This window comes from Pholcus phalangioides, unplaced genomic scaffold (genome assembly GCF_987345545.1).
Source record: "Pholcus phalangioides strain wild (caught in Gottingen) unplaced genomic scaffold, Ppha-v1.0 ptg000032l_1, whole genome shotgun sequence".
Classification (NCBI taxonomy): Eukaryota; Metazoa; Arthropoda; class Arachnida; order Araneae; family Pholcidae; genus Pholcus; species Pholcus phalangioides.
In genome coordinates, this window is record NW_028301622.1 from 2,044,787 (window position 1) to 2,063,235 (window position 18,449).

The 18,449-nt window shown below is 35.5% G+C and overlaps 1 protein-coding gene and 1 non-coding gene across 2 annotated transcripts in view; one reads left to right on the forward strand and one right to left on the reverse strand.

Moving 5' to 3' along the window:
• Positions 1 to 18,449, reverse strand: part of LOC149066212 (cadherin-like and PC-esterase domain-containing protein 1) — a 238,295-nt gene that overhangs the window by 167,956 nt on the left and 51,890 nt on the right. The window lies entirely within an intron of this gene.
• TRNAP-CGG (transfer RNA proline (anticodon CGG)) lies at positions 646 to 717 on the forward strand. Its single transcript has one exon. It is a non-coding gene; the product is annotated as a tRNA-Pro (tRNA).

Sequence of the window (18,449 nt, forward strand, 5' to 3'; positions counted from 1 at the left end):
AAGGGGATTGTTTTAATGAAGAAACGATTTAGTTCAAATTTCAGTCAATGGAGGACGCTTCGCGACAGCAAATAGCGGAATTTCGGACCTGGACCTTTCTTCAAGATCTTCTGTGTCCTAAATGTCGGTAGAGCTTCAGCCGGAGATCCATGACTGAAATAAAACAGCTTCAATAACAGTGCTTTATCCACCAATGATCAACATCACACAATTGGAACCTTATGTAAGAGCCAGTAACAGAAAAATTCAAAAATGAGCTGTTTGTTTAAAAATGACACACTTTTGGCATTTTCTAGGACTTCGATTTGCATATATCTAATGATTCTATTTCGTGCAGTGCCCTCTATCGACAAAAAATTTCTACAAACCGCATTCAAAAATGTTCCAGACCAGAATAAAACGTGTCCTTCGCAAGGCTGTATGGTGACTTACAGATAGGTGCATGCACGTGAGCTGTGTAGTGTATGTAGGCTGATCATATTTACTCGAAAGAAATACGGAAAATTGGGATTTTAAATACGGGACATCGCCAAGAACAACGCCAAAAGTGCACAAAGTTGACAAATATTGCTGAAATTACGGAAAGATCGCGATGGCGGGAAACGAAGCGTTACTGCAAATTGCAGTGGATAAAATTTTTGATGTGGCTCAGTGGTCTAGGGGTATGATTCTCGCTTCGGGTGCAAGAGGTCCCGGGTTCAAATCCCGGCTGAGCCCTGCTATTTTTGCCGCTGTAGTGGTCGAGTGGTTATAGTACCGGACTCGTGATGTGAGGATCCGGGTTCGAACCCCACAGTGGTGGTCGGCTGAAGTTGGTTTTCTGTGGTTCCCAACTTCAAGGCGCAAATGCGAGCCGATCTCCCCGTTAAAAAGTCTCGCCACAGAGAGCAACAGTCCTACAACGGTAAATCATTCAACCATAACACTTCACTCATAGTTAGAAAAACTGGGGGCAGATGACAGCACTACACATAACAAGCATTACACATAAACAAACTTTACGTCAGGTTGCACTACACGTACATTCCCGCATGTACCGATTCGTTGGGGGGTTCCGCGGGGGGGGGGTGCATGTGTGGTGTAGCAGTAGTAGGTAGGGCCTCCAAAAAATGGCTCGGGGATCCATGATGTTCTTAAGTCAGCCACCTCGTAGGGCAATTTGCCTGTAGTGGTGTCGTATTTGTATTTGTATAAAGTGAATTCCACGAAATAAACGTTCAACAAGAAAAATGTGGGAGTTTGATGTTCTTGTTTATAGTTTTAATTATCATAATGTAATTTATGAGTTGAAAAATAACTTCAATCTTTGACTTTAATGAAGAATAAAAATCCAAGTAAACGGGATTCTGCGAACGGAAATCTCATGTAAAAACGGGATTCTTTTGCCAAAAAGTCGGGATGGCCAGAAAAGAAAACCGAGACTGTCCCGGGAAAAACGGGACGTGTGGTCACCCTAAGTGCATGTGTAGAAAAAGAAGAGAGCCAGGAGAGAATCTTTTACAAATCTTTGCAAAAGGAGAGCTCATCGAGATACAATTCTTTCGTGTTTAAGTCATAAAAGGAAAAAAAAAGTAGCCCACGTTAGTCCATGCCAAAATATGGCATGAGCAACTTCAGTCGCCACTAAAGCTACTGTAGGACTCCGACAAACCAGACACGACCCAGGTTCTGTCCCTCCCGGGATATAAGCCTTTTACCCATGCGGGTTGGGTCGCGCTACTGTAGGACTGGCATCAGTCATAACTATATTGAAGAACGTCAAAGAAAAAGTTATAATGAAGAAAATACACACAATTCCTGTATTGTAACTACAGCAATTGCAATATCACATGAATGTGGTGCATTATTTGTTCATGAAATAAAAAGTATCCAATTCCTTTAATTTTTATGACTTTTTAAACTATGACCCTGTAAATAAAAACACCGCCAAAAACGAACATCGGCAACAGAGTTCAGGATTTATTACAATAGTCGCGATCGAATGGCCATATTTTATCAAATGTAAATCATTGCAAAAAATCAAAATTATCTTAATTATCTTATTATCAAACTTATCTTAATTAAATTTGATCGCCACCACCTTATCTTACTTGAGACTGGAATTGCACGTGCTACTTGATTCTTTCATGATAGGTCTTCTATTCTTTCATGAAAGGGACGCTAATTGTGATGATTTTTGTGATTTGTTTACGTAATCAAGTATTACGTAAGCAAATTTTTAGTCATTTTTGACCCCCCCCCCCCCACGTCAGCAAAATTTCATCAGCTCTGCCCATCTGAATCCTAACTCATATTTTCATAAAGGGTGGTTGCTGACGTAAGCATTATCCAAACCCCCCCCCCGTTATCAAATCGGAAACCCCCTCCCCCCCCCCACCGATGATGACGTAATACTTGAACGGCCCAAAAGATACTGCACGTCCTGAACTGAAAATTATTTTTAAAAATATCAAAATTGAAGTGTTAATAATTTGAACTATTATGTTAATTGATAGTTTAGAAATTCCTTATAATCAGTTTAGAATACGGTTTAGAAGAAGTTATTCTCGAAAAGGGGTTTTTCATTTGGCACAGAAAAGAATTAGTTCAAATTTTCGTCGACAGAGAGCGCTGCACAAGAACAAATCACTGGAAATGTTCAGATCAGAGTCCTATAAAATAAAGGGGGTGCGATAAACAGCGCATTTTTTCGAATTTTAGTGTTACTAGCGCTTACATAGGGTTTTTATTGTGATGTTGATATTGGTAGATTAAGCACTATTGATGTTGTTTTACCTTATCTCCGAATCACTACCACCTGACCAACCGTGACCCCCGCTCTGTCCCCCTAGGAAATACAAGCTGGTCGGTCTCGGGAGACGCGGGCCACGGTGGAAAAAAAAAAAATCAAACGACGTTCCAAGACCAGCAAATCGCACACACCATTGTGATCAGACAGTCACAAAATAAGCCACGAATCGCCGGTTGAAGCTTCACAAACGTTTCGGACACAGGAGAGATTGAAAAAAGGTCCAGTCCCAATCGCTCCTGCCGGAATTTCGTTTGATCATTTTCGTCGCACCACGGTCATTTTCTGCACACGAGGGCTAATTAGACTGCGAGCTACAATTTATTGCCGATTCCGAACGGCAGGCTTGTTTTTTATACTCATCGAGAGGTTGGCGCGCTAACCCCTCGATGGGGGACTCCCTGCTATAGCAATCGTTTTCTGTGGTCATGTCGCGGTTTCTGTTGCACCCCTGTGTCAGGAAAGTTTTCCGACAAGGACGAACCGGGTATCGAACTCGCGACACTTCTAAACATCCTTTGGTACTTTAGGCGAGTATCTTATTCCGTTCAGCACCCAATGCCGACAAAAATTTGATCAAATTTTTTTTTCCTATGCCAGAAAAAATATCTACCCATTCCTTCAGTTTTAATGAATTTATAAACTATTTGTGAGTTTGCATTAGGCCGGTATTACACTGTAAAAGTTTTGTAAAAGTGCTTTGATAAAACATGAAAAATACAACCAATAAACTGATCGGTTGGATAAGCTTGAATGTAACCCATCAGCTTATTCGTTGTAGTTTTCAAGTTTTATACAAGCACTTTTATAAAACTTGTATAGTGTAATACCGGTCTTATCTCCAGCGTGGCTTCGTTAACCGCTTATATCCCTATCTTGGGGCAGAGCGGGAGCCATGTTCTGGTTTGGTGGTAATACCGGTCTTAGAGATGAGCATAATTATCATGATTATTTCCAAAAACATTATTACCGACTAATGTTTACTCCGATAATATGCGCAAAAGGAGAAAAAATGCTATGTCTATATATTTTAGTTGTTGCTGAAAAGATTCCCTATACCACCCATTTTTTATTTTCTCTGACTTATTGACATCTTTTCCCTTTTGAGTACATGAGCGGTTTGGCAAGAAATTTATTCGAGCTTGCCAACTTGGCAAACGTTTCCAAATATCTGTAAAAGGGATAAAACCGTCTCTTTCAATGGTTCATCCGAAAGCGCGTTATATTTTTCCGGTTCCGTTCGCAAAATAAAATTGTATACAACGAATAACTCGAACGCGTAGGATAAAGAATGGGAATAGAGATTAAAATTGCGGTTATTTCGTAGTTTCCATTTTACTGAATACAAATATACACAAATCAGATAAAATGTGTGTTAAATACAAAAAAATTCGTAATAATCGATCGGTTCATGAAAATGCCTAGTAATTTCTGCAGCCTGCCATTGTGTTTCAGAAATGCGGTAGAAGAAAAAGCAGAAATTCGGAAAAAAGGGGCAAAATTTTTCATGATTTCCAACAAAAATTGCTTTAATTCCTAATCTTTACCAGTATCAAGAATATGTAGGTAGGTAATTTGTTCAATTTATAATTTTTTTTAAAAATAAATATGACTTTAAATGTTCATCTCGCATATTTGGCAAGTTGATTTATTCCCCGTGAAATGCATTTTAGCAGACTTGCTGTTTTTTTTTTTTTTTTTGCTTGCCAAGGGTGACGTATATAAGGGCCCTTTCACACGGAGCGGATGCGGGTCCGGAAGAAGTTTTAACAATTGGAATATATTGCGCCTTTCAGACGAGCCGAAAAATCTCCGCACCTAGGAAATGTTCATGCGGGTCCGGACGTCGTCCGCATGTGTCAAAACCTAAGTGCGGGCTCCGCATCCGCACGTAGAAGTTTTGACAATAGGTTTATTCGGGGCTATTCAGACGATGCGGATGCGGAGCGAATTCGTCCGCATCTTTGGCTACTTTTTGAAGGTGATTTTTCACGGAATTTTTTTAATTATTTGCCATAAATACCCTTAAAAACACCATATGATGGTCCCTGCTCATTAATATAATGTACCTACATACGTGTATCCCTTAGTTTCCTTCTGAGATTGAGATATAGCAACTTTAACTGCCTTTTGTCCATACTTAACAATTTTATACAATAAAACCTGCCAACAAGGGCCACTGACGGGATCAAAATTACAAGCCGTTCTGTTCATTACGAATATTTAATTGACTACATACTTTAATAACTTTTAAATTTAATTTAAAAATAATAATTTTTTTCTTTTTAAATTTTTAAAATTATTTAAAAATATAAATATCTGAAATACTATTTTAAATATTTGTTATTTTTTTAAATGTTTTAACTGTTAATTTTTTTAAACTTTAAAAAAAATACTTTTCATAAACAACGTTATACACGTACGGTGTTCACTCTGGGCCGGATTAAGACGTTTGAAGACCCTAGCGCTTGAATAGTTTTGGTGGTTCCCCCGATACCTACAAGTATATTTTACTCGATATTTAGTCGATAAACTTAAAAAAATGAAATTTTATATTTCAGAAGTGAAACTAATCTAAGGATGGGATTTCACTCTAAAAGGTTTATGAAAGTTATTTTATAAAACTTTAAAAAAGCAACTAATAAATTGCGAGTGCAACCGATAAATATATTAGTTGCTTTTTTAAAAGAATTATTATAAAATTTTTATAGTGTAATCCATACTTGAGGCCGGGATTATACTATAAGGTTTTGTAAAAGATCTTTTATAAAAGTTGAAAAATGCAACCAATAGGCGCATCGTTTGCATTCAAGCAAATGCAACCGGTGATCTTAATGGTTGAATTTTTCACGTTTTGTCAAAGAGCTTCTACAAAACTTTTATAGTGTAATCCCGGCCTAAGACAGAATTGTGATGTGAATATTTCCAAGCACAGACATTTTGAAAGTCCCAACCCCTCCCTTTTTTTATACTTGCAAATTCTTTGATATTTGCTGAATTTTTTTTTTTTTTGGAACATCGAATGTTTTGGATGTTTTTGGATTGGATTTTTCGAACATTGGATGTGTTTTTGGAATTTTCTTTCATATTTTTCCGAAAAGACAGATTTTTTTTCAAAATATTTTAAGATATTTTCTCCCATCGACTACTTGTGAGGATCGGAATGGAGGCATCTTTAGGCTCAATGATAAAAACCACCAAAGAATGCCTCTAGGCTGCCTATGGGCACTGAATCAGGGGTGAAGGAGAAAAATAATTACAAAAATTGCGAAAAAACAGTTTTTATGCACGAATTTCGAACTAAAGATGCGGGCGATTGCTCGTTTGAAAGGGTATGCGGACCCGCGTCCGCTCCGTGTGAAAGGGGCCTAAGAGGATTGGCAGCTCCACGCCTCGACATTTCCACCGGTAAAAAATAAATAAAATAACAAAAAGCTAAGGTAATTTGGCTCTGGAAAAGTGCATTCAGTGGAACACCATCCAGATAACTGAAATTAGCTCTTCTTCGTGGCAATGGCACTACTGAGTGACCAACCTCTTTAACGAAGCTTCAACGCTCAACCACATTCAGTGTTAAAAATCTAAAGACTTCATAACAAATTAGTAATAAACTAAATCAACTGGTATTTTCTAATATGGGTAGGACATTGGAAATATTAAATTTTTACATAATTCAGTATATTTTTGTCAACTTCATTCTTTTTACTCAATCTATTTCTCTCTTCTTTTTTTTTAAATTCTTCAAAAAAAAAACAAACACCGATCTTGAAAGTTAATCTGGCCCGTCCAGTGGATATAGCGCGGGACACCAAATTGACCAAATGCTTATAACTATTTCTTCGTGGAGACAGCGGTGGGCCATGTTCTGGTTAGAAAGAGGAGGCCCAGCACGGCGTTCCTTGGCGGGCTTTCTTCGTGAATAGAAAAGGAAAACATGTCGCTGCACATGTCTGCGTGCAGAACTTTATATATTATTTAAACTGACTTTTCTAATAAACTTCCAGTAATCAGACACACCCTGGTCCGATATATGCCGGATTAGCGCGATTCTACTATATTTTCAAAAACAGTACAACAGTCAGCCCCCGCATAATTGGATATTCAACGATTACAGCACACACTATCAGATGATACGGAGAACAATTGACATTTGTAGTAATTTTACAACGTTATTGTAGTTCGTATATTGAAAACTGATGAAGGATCAAAATAAAGCTTCTCGAATAAATCAGACATAAAAAATTACATTTATATTCAGTTACAATGATCACAATAACTAAGAATTTAACTTTTCATTACGAAAGCCAGCACCCTCTATTGGATTGACAGAAAACAAAACTAATATAATAAAATCCCGTATTGAAGACAACTTGAATATTCTGAGGCCAGTACCTGCTTAGTCTTAATTATTTATCTTAATGCAGTAACATATTTTCTATTAATTTCTAATGTTTCATTTAATAAAAACATTATGTGTATAGTGGTTGATGTGTATTAAAAGTTGACGTGTGAAGTGCAATATTCGATTAAGCGGGAAAAAGTCGTTCAGATTATTATATTAAGCGGGAACGTTAACATTGCCTCTAATGGGAGGAATTTCGGTGCCGGAGGATTTTGCCCGTGATCCGATTAAGCGGGGGGGCCGACTGTATTTGGTAATTTCGTCGACATTTTTACATGTTTGACGAGAATTGGCGATGTCTTGTAGTGTCCCGATTTCCCGTATTTTTCTCGATAAAATTCATCACCTTGATGATCATAAAGAAAATAAAACTTCATGCAAAGTATTCGATTACATTTTTCGTCTAAAAAAGGGTCTTGAAAACGTCAAACTCGGTTGTAACGACAAAAATTTCATTTAATCTTCGATGTCGTTGTAACAGAGTTTGACTAAATCTAAAATTACGTTGCAGATATATACGAACTGGGTGAAATTTTTCGTGGACCGCCAAACTGGTCCACAGACCAGCGTTTTAAAGAATACTGTTCTAAGCACCAGCCGACCCCTCAGGGGTTTGCGACAGATGCGATCGCAGGGGGATCCCCGTTCCCGCATTTATAGATGTGGGAAAAAAATATAAGCTTTTCAAGGATATTTTGAAAAGCGTATACCTTTCATTAATTCTAGGATTATTCCTCTCAATTTTAGGATTTTCCCCGATTAATTCTGAATTTCGATCCATTGGGATTTTTTTTCTCTTATTTATTCTGAATTTTCATCAATTATGGGAAGGATTTTTTTTCTTTGATAAATTCTGAATTTCCATTGGTAAATGTATATTTTTCATCATTTCCGTATATACTGTGGTAATGCATAAATATTTTATATAGGAGGGGACTCGGCATCCAAAGATATAAAATAGAGGCTAAGGAACCGGAAATTATTTTCGCACTGACAAGGGTGGTCCTGGTTCTAAGGAACCCTTCAGATATGTTCCTATATGGCAGCGGTTCTCAATCGGGGCTCCTTGTGCACTCTCAAAGGGGCTCCGCGGCCGCTCGAGGAAAATAAAAAAGTAAAATTTAAAAAAATAATTATAAATATTTTTAAATAGTAAAAATGAATCAATAACTTCGATGAATAATTAAAAAATTGGCCTACGGGGTTCCGCCATTGTTTGTTTTTTTTTTACTTAAAAGGGCTCCGCGAGTCAAAAGAAGGTTGAAAACCGCTGCTATGTATATAGTAAGGGAAACTAAACTAATCTCTCAATTTAGAGAAACACATTCCCCCGCATTTTACTCATCTATTTCCCATGCTGAGTGACCTCGGTTTAGAAACACTGACCTACTGAGTAAGAAATTTGTAGGTAACAAGTCCAAAAGAAAAAAAAAAAATTCAGGCCCCACAACACTATTATAATGTACTCATCAGTAATTAACTAAACATACGCAGAGAGACTGATGAATCACAGACCATAGATACGACTAGCACACACAACATATGCCCATATACAGTGCTGACGGACCATGCGCAGGGCTTTTTTAAGGGGCAAAAACGGACTGCACCGGAACTAACAAGTTAACTGGGGCTATGGTTCGGATAATGCTGAAAGCGATAGCACCCATGGTGCCTCAACACGCCGGGGGGGATACTTCGAGGTGAAATTCTCTCTCTTCATATGTGAGGCAGTTCATATAAACAGTACTCTTCAAGATAGTTTCAAGTGAGTATCCCAAGATAGACTCCGTCTACTCGAAATAACGTTAAGAGGGGTTATCTCTCTCAATCCAATTTAGACCAAAAGCTATTGCAGAGTGAAAGCAAAGCGATTATGTTCTGAGAGAGAGACGTTTCCATTTCAATCTTCAGTCGAGCGTTCAATGTTACGTAAACGTTTACTATCCGTAGTTTTGAGTGATTTGTTTTCAGGGTTGGGAAGTTTATCCTTACGGGATAATTACTGGGTCTGTGTTTAAAATCTGTGTTGCTTTATATAGTTGGATAAATAAATATTAAAATCAGGAGAGGGATAGTCACATTGATAATAGTAAAGAGCCGAGTTCGATATCGTGTGTGCGTTCTAATTATTAACAACCGTCACTAAATTACTGGGCTTGTTGTCGTTCATTGTACTCGAGCGCCAACGAAATGGCCCTTCAACACATGGTCCTAAATCGTTTTTCAGTGGTTTATAGAATTTTTATGAACACAGACCTATATACAGTATGCCATTGATTTTCTGTGTCTATGTTCCCCATACAAATTTTAGACCGATCGACGCCAAATTTCGCATATAGACCAAACGGTACCAGGATTGAACGATATGTTACTTTAAAAGTTCGTCAGAGCTGGGAAAACGCCCGAATTGGGCGAAACACTGTCGTTCAGAAATGTTTCTCGGGACTCAACGGTGATTTTTGGAATGTTTAACTTTGGTTCCCTAAGAATGCCTTTCAGACATGTTTGTTCCTTTACGATGGCTTGTCACTTTTCCAGTCCTAGTATATAGAGAAAACCCGGTCAACGTCGGACAATGCTGAACAAAAAACCTCAGTGAAAACTGATAATTGTTATAAGATGCAATTTCAAATTTATATTTAGATAGCTTATAAAAAATATGGAGAGAAATGATGAGTTTCATATAATTATTGAAAGAAATAATTAATGAGAAATAAGTTTATTAAAAGAATTATTTCATAATTGAATATTTTTTCATGAAATTTCATAATGGGAGAAGTCATTTCATAATGAATGAAGGGAGTGACTTCATAATTAAAAGAAACATTTTAGGATTAGCAGAGAAAAAAAGCATATCGTATTTCACGAAAACTCATAATTCACGAAAATATTTTCAGACTTATTGAAGGAAATATTTTTACATTCAATGAAAAAAATAATTCGACGGGAACCTTGTTTGGATTACCAGGTTTGATTCAAGGTCAGTAAACTTTCCACATATTTCGGGCAAAAAAATCCACGAAACCTGAGGGCCAAAGAGGTCCTACTGTTGTATGTAGATAGACACAAAGGCGGCTTTTGGAAAAAAATTCTCTAACCGCGAGGGACATTTTTGGGTCAACAAAGCATTTTTTTAGAGCAGCCCCTGTAGATTGATTGATACACGACGGACACAACGCGGCCAAGGACTGAGTCAAACAGGGAAACACAGTATTTGAGAATATTACTATTTGCTCCTGAGATAATGAAATTCATTTTTGATGAAAATAAATTAATTCTTGTATTTTGTTTTCCCCATTAAAATAAAAAAGGCTTTTGATGGGGTTGGTGCACACAAATTTTCCAAAAAAACATTTTGGAATTTTTCAATTGCTATGAAATTTAATGCGACTAACACTATGCTTCTGTTCTACCTGTCCGATAGAAATATATTTTTTAATATAATATAAACCGCTGACAGGCATTATATATATGCTAATGTTCCCCATTGAAATGTTTTTTTCTCAAAATTAAGTGTTTTGTGTTAGACAGGGAACATTTTTCGAACACCACTCTTGGAACTTTGTCTCTCTCTCTCAACACTATAGTGTTACATATATTTTATTGAAATTAGCTAAAAAAAAAAAAAATTATGGCACAAAATATAGGTAAATTTTGATTTTTGAAGAAAAGTTGCAAGTTTCTGAATTTATAATTCGAGAATAAAAATGGCCAACAATTAAAATCCTAAATGCTCGTGTTTAATAGTATAGAAATATTCATAGTATTTAAGACAAAAAAATTGAGTGTCTTAAGTGAATAGAAAAATTGTAAATGCTCCTTAAAGGAATGAGATTTTTCCCGTAGGAAAGCATGGGAAGCCAAGATTGTGCACAAACCCTCTTAAGGTTGTAAATTTTCACAAAAATGCATCAAAAACAGCTTTTGCGCATAAAATACCACGAGATCAATGTGATTGAATAAAAAGTAATGTAAAATAAAAGAAACTGTTCAATTAATGAATTGAAGCAAAAGGTTGAGATTTCATTGAATCAATCTTATTTTGAATTAAACTTTAAAAAATTTTGGAATTTAAAATTGAAATTTAAAAAATTTAATTTAAAATAAGATTGAGATTTCATTGACTCAACCTTTTGCTTCATTTCAAGAATTCGATAGTTTCCTTTATTTTTAACGAATTTTTATTCAATTACATTGATGTCATGACATTTTATCATGCGCGCAAACTGTTTTTAATGAATTTTTGAAAATTTGTAAAAAATTGAGCATCTAAGATGCCTAAAACTTCATACCAGTATAAGGTAGCACATACGATAAAAAACATGTGTAAAAAAATTTGAATAAATCGATGGTTAAATAGTATTTTTTAATGATATTTCTATTAGAGCATATATTTTTACCATGTCAAAAGGTATGAGACGCCTTAAGGCGGCGAGATATCTCGTCAATGCCACTTAAATGGTTGAAAATTTTGGATTTTTTCCGTGGAAATAAAATCTTTCTGAACCTCCGTCGTAAGTTAAAAATCGATAGATATCCATCTGAAGTCTTAGTTTACACTTGTTCTATTTATAGCACAAGTTTATTATTTTTAGGTGTTATTTAGTTTACAAACAAAAGTTTGCGAAAGAATATTCACTTTTTTCTTTCCTGGAGCTTCTGTTGATGAACGAGGTTAACAAATGACAAACTCCCGGGGTCGCAGAGGTTTATGAATGTTTGCTGTTTCGGAGGCGAAGCAAACGGGACGCGAGCCGCAGCAATTATCAACGTGATTTAGATGGCGCTAGTTCAAGACCATTCATTACATTTTCATCACACAAAACAAAAAACTCCAAATAAACATTGTCGTTATTACATCTATTTTTTCCCTTGTAGGGGGATTATGTTGCTTGGATGAAGTGACTTCTGTTTGTGACGGAGAGCACGTGACGATTTCTAAGGGTCACGGGGTTGAATAGGGAGTGATGGAATACAGCTCAAAAGGAGAAGTACAGTCAAATTCGGTTATGATGATTATCTGATATAACGTCACTAATTGATGGCTTCAGCTGATTTCCGCAGAGAATAATTTTAAAGAGCCTTGCTTATAACAACGATGAAAACGCAACCATCTCGGATACAACGACACATTTTTTCGTCGCTTTTGCTTGAATTTTTATGGTGTTTTCTGAAGACATTAAACAAAAAGTGAAAGGTATTAATTGGAATCAGAGGTCAGAAACATGGAAGGTTTGTCTGTTGTTACCTTACAAGGGATGTTCAAGAGTATGCGACGCCCGTAAACGGGACATTCCCGTACTTTGGCCCGTCCCCACTGTTATTATAAAAATGTCCCGTTTTCTTCAACGAAGCTCATTTTTATTCAGAATTAAACACAATAGAGATGGTATATTTTCGGCCCGAAATATACCGAGAAATTACATTTTCTGGATGTTATGCCGAAACTAATATTTGGAAATAAAAACGATTTGTCGATTCCCGGAGGAGACAAATCACTTTTCTTTCCAAATATTAGTTTCGACATTAACATCGAGAAATTTCTCAGTAAATGCAATAATTATCAAAATTAGACCATTTACAAGTTAATTTGAATAATTTAGAAATCATAAACGTTTATATGACTTTTTTATGGATATTCAAACAAACAAACACATATATATATACAATGTTTAACAATTTTCCGTGAGCATATATTATTTTTCTGCAGACTTGCTGTAGTAGTTTATGCTGACTACCAAGTGCTACCACTTTTTTTTTTTATAACCGATTATTGACAAATTTCACTGACAAAGTGCAACATTTTTAGCGAGAATTGGCAGTCTCGCATTTGTAATACCGATTTCCCGCATTTTTCTCGATGAAATATAGTCTCACTACTCGTAATTGAGTTTTTAACTTGAGTATTTCATTGCACCTTATTATGCATATTTTTTTTAAAAGGTCTTGCAGTGGTGAACCTCGGTTGTAGCGCCATCTCGATTAAAGGCAAAATTTCAAGGAATCTTCGATGTTGTTATAACCGAGTTTCACTGTATGTCAAAAAATAAAGGAATTGAAGCTGACGATTGCTTTTTTTTTTTTGCATATCTGAACATTAACATGTCAAAATACGTATAATATGGTCATAACAAGCTTCAGTGATTTTTGCTGAGGACTGATGAATTCTGAAAAACAATTGTTAAAACATACTTTGAGTTTTTAAAATAAAAAGACCCACTGTATCTCTTTACGAGAAATATGAAAAAATAGTTGGTTTCCCCCCACATAATCTGTCTCTTGACCATATTCCAAACAGGTGAAGGCAACATGGCCAATGGAGTCCTTAACGTACATATCTCAACAGGTTTTAACAGGCATTTTCACAGTAGAACTTGCATATATACAAAAGTTATTCAACAAAGCTAGTTATTTAACTACTTTGAAATTAAATACAAAAAGAATAATATACTGCATACGGGAAATAAATTTCGTAAGCTTCAACGGAATTTAAAAATAACTTAAAATAATCAGAAATTGAAAGTTAAGACACATTTCAGGCAGATAAATCCCTTAGTTAAGAGATACTGGGAAGGGGGACCGCTTAGTGACTTGGTCACATAAAATTTCTGACAAAACCTGGCCATATAAAACCAACCTTTCATACATTTTAAAAAACCTACATGACAGAAAAATTCCAGAGATCGAAATTACAGTGAATGCAGTTTTATCGTATCGCAATTTATTCAATATTCTTGGATTTCTTAAAATGTATAGTAACTTTTTTAGTCCACCCTGTATACAAAGTGGCACAAAAACTGTATATGCAATAATACGTGCATGTATATTCACATTTTTTATGATTTTTCCAAAAAAAAAAAAAATTACCGTATATACTCGTGTATAAGCCGAGATTTTTTGTGGAAAAATTCGTTCCTCAAGTAGGGGGGTCGGCTTATACTCGGGTCAGTTTTTGATGAAAAAATATTGACCCCCCCCCGAAATCAGTAGTCATTTTTGTAGCAGAGGTCGGGAAACCGGCATTATTGGTATGGGCTATGTTCAAATACCACAGAACCGATAATGTCACTCGTGGCAAAGAATTTGAAAACATCATTGGCTTTGATACCAGGTGGGCTAACGTTGATTGTACAGCCCTTAGATGTGAGCCTCAACAAGCCTTTCAAGAACTATTTGAGGAATTTGTGGATCGAATGGATGAGTTCCGATGAAGAAACTGCAGAAAGTGGGTGCCTTGAAGAAACCTGACATTGGCCTAGTGTGCTAATGGGTACGAGGCTTGAAATTCTGTTTCCGCCGAAATTATCATCCGATTCTTCAAAAAGTGTTGCATCATCAATGCGATGGACGGAACTGAAGATGATACCCTCTTTGAAAGTGACAATGCCTCATTAGGATAAAAACGAAGATGCCGCACCCCCTATGATGATCTGATGGATTACCATGAGCTTGGAGACTCAGAAGGAACGGATTAAAAAGTTTGAATCATTTGCTATTGTAAATATCCGCAAGCTATTCATTTTGCATGAAAATATAAGAATTTTTTTTTCTCTGATTTGCACGGATTTTTGAGGGTCGGCTTATACACGGGTTTTCAATTTATTGCGGTTTTGGTGGTCCTGAAGTTGGGGGGTCGGCTTATATACGAGTCGGCTTATACACGAGTATATACGGTAAATACTTCATTTAAGCCCCAAAAAAAATACTATAACAATAAACAGAAATTGTTCACTATTTAGGAATTTATAATGTTTTATATAGATTATAGAATTTATGAATTCGAAAATAAAAATTCATCTCAATTTCTGACAATTACTCTTCTATATTGAAACCTTTCTCCACTAGATTTCTAAAACTGTTTTTTTTGTATTCCCTAATAATAAAACTTCAACAATCAGGAACGTTTTCTCGCCAATGATAGAAAAAGAAATGTGCATTCCAAAAAACTTCAATTAAGGAGAAGAGAAGCCATTATTAATGAGGACAACACTGAAGAATTTTCAGGGCCTTTTGTTCCCAGGATATTAATCTATTCATCATTCATTATTATACGTATTCATTACATGAGAACTTTCACCCAAACCGCAGAGAAGGAAGCAGCCTTTCTCGCCGAAAAACCATAATTATTCATAAAAATATTGTATTGACCAAAAAATATTGAACCTCTTTATTTTTGAATAATTGCATAATTTGAGAGGCAATTTTTCCCAAGAAGTGCCTGAAATTCACCTCATCGAATAATAATTAGTGATATTTGGCGCTTTATACGGTAAAAACCCTCTTTACGGAAATTCCTCGGAAGATGCGGTCACCCCTCTTTTACAGTGAAATAATTTCCCCTTAAGAGAGAGGATTTACAGTAATATGGTTTTTAAGCAAGCAGTGTTCTGCAACCACTGGTCCGCGGACCAGTTTAGTCAGTAGAAATTTTATGCCGGTGAGCGGACATTCCGTTAATGTTGTATTATACTAGGGTAAATTATTATTTGGCCGTATAAGACGGATGACCGCATATGAGGGTTGTCCGTTAGAGGAGTTGTATTAGTTTTTGTTTCTGCCTTTAGCTTTGTGAATTATTTCTATTTATTTACTTTTGCTGGTCCGAAAATTATTTCTCCCATTATTTATTTACTTTTACAGCGGTCCGCAAGTTATTTCTGCCGGTCCACAAATTATTTCCTCTACTTTATTTTCACCTGTCCGCAAATTATTTCTCCTGTTTTATGTTATGTATTTTTCTCAAATTATTCCATGTTTGGTTTTTTTGATAGTCCACAAATTATTTCTCATGTTCATATTTTATTTCTGCCGCGTTACTTTACTAAAATTATTTCTCCTATTTATCTTTGCCAGTCCGCAAACACTTATTTACACTTATTCATCTCAATAATAACAGTAAATTGCAATATGACCAGAGTTGGTGTTTGGTGAAGTAGTAAAGATATCGACCAAAATTAAGGGGGTCACGTGCCTCTTAACATGGGGGAAAAGTTAAAATACCATTAAAAATACTATTTAACCATTGATTTATTAGAAATTTGTTCACATATTTTTGATTAAATATGCTATCTATAAGCTGGTATAGAATTTCACATATCTTTGATACTTAATTTTTTAAAAATTTTCAGAAAAGTACATTAAAAACATCTTGCGCGCAGGATAAATTTTACACGACATCAATGTAACCATACAATATTGAAATCAAGCTTTTTGGATCACGTGATATTTCCTTTTTTTTTTGAGGGACATACAAGGTAACCAATATGGCGACTTCCTGTGTGCGATTCATGGAAGAGACAAATCTAAATTAAAGAAACATATAAATGAATAGTTTTCTTTTTAATGGGAGCTAGAAATTTCGAATTCTTTTCAACTTCAAGTTATGCCTGTTTTTGCTTCAAAAAATGCTTGATTAAAGCTGCGGAATTTCTTCGATGTAATTTATATGGGCCCATAATTAATTTAAAAACATCCTAAACTATATGCATTGATGCAATTGGATATTATGAGACAAATAAGGCATTAATTCTCATTTTCCCGATTGGGAATATATAAATAAAATTTGAAATCAATGTTATTGCATGGATTATCCACCTCAAAAGAGGGTCTGGCTCATTATTTTATATTTAATTTTTTAGGCTTCGTATCTCTAAGCGAACTCAATATTTCGAAAACGCAAAATTCAATTCAATTTTGAAAATTATTGATGCGGCGTAAAACCCGACTAAATTTCCGCATTTCTACGCTAAAATCGACAATTTTAACATTGATCTCTATGGGGATCATTCAGTGTATGTCCCTCGGGAGTGATGCTGATGATGATTATGACGTTTATTCGAAAAGCCTCATTAAAATGAAGAAAACGGTTCACTATTCATAAAATGAACTAAAAGATTGAAATTGCATCGACTCATTTAAAATTTCAAAAATTCAATTTTTTTTATGAATGGATCTGAAATCTTTTAGTTAATATATTATATAATATTTTCTGAATTTCCTATATTTTAGTTACAATATTGTGTGGTTACATTGATGTGATTTTATCATTGCGCGCAAGTTGTTTTTAATGTATGTTTTTGAAATTTTTTAAAAATTAGTATTTACGATGTGTAAAATTTTATACCAGCATAGGATAGCATATTCAATCAAAAATATGTGGAAAACATTTCTAATAAATCGATGGCTAAATAGTATTTTTTAATGATATTTTAACTTTTCCCCATGTTAAGAGGTATGCGCGTGACCCCTTAATCTCATTAACGATTTTTTTCTTCTTTTCAAAGCGCATTTTGACATACAATAAGTACAAATCAATTATAAAAATAATTTTCAATACTAAGTTTTGCCTCAGGTATGAAGTATATTTATTTTTTGCCGGTCTGCAAATTGTTTCTCATGTTTATGCATTTCTTTTTCGGTCCGCAAATCATTTCTTCTTTATTAATTTTAGTCCGATCTCAAATTACATCTATTTATTTTCATTCCGATCCACATATCATTTCTACTATCCATTTATTTTTGCCAGTCCCCAAATTATCTCTCCTTTCATTCAGTTTTGCAGGTCTGCAAATTATTTTTTCCGATTTAATTATTTATCGGCCCTCAATATTTCTATTAATTTTTTGCCGGTCAGTAAACAATTTTTCCTATTTCTGTTGGTTCGAAAAACTCCATTTAAAAAGATTGAAGGCCGTAGAGGCAGTTTATTGGCGATTTTACCAAAGAAAAGTGGATTGAATTCGATTTTTAGCCGTAGAATTAAAGTAGAATCTGTACATAAGTGCTGCCATGTACCATTTAAATTAGCAGTGAGAGAGTATTCAATGAATTTTTGGAATGTTTTGGGGCTGCCACTCACAGTACCGGGAATTTTCCAACGGGTATCGTGCTCACATTTGTGGCTTGAATTGGAGAACCACAAAAACTACGAACGTCAGTCTATAGTAACTGGAATCGATGCAATCTCGAATACACTAGCGTATCATGAGAAAGGGTTGAATAAACCCATCCCTGCTAATTATCAACAGCAATTGCAACTGACGTAATTCTTAGAGTTTGTGTGCGTGCGTGCGTGCGTTCGTATGTTGAGTGCTGCGGCAATGTCTATTCCGATGGAAACTTCACCCGCCACGATGAGGAGGGGAAAAGAAAACCGCTTTGGAACCCTCAAAAGAGAAGAGAAATTGATGGAGATTTTGTAGACTCTTTTCAAGAATAAGAAGTCGCTGATGACCGTTTTCGGAGAAGAAAACGACGCGT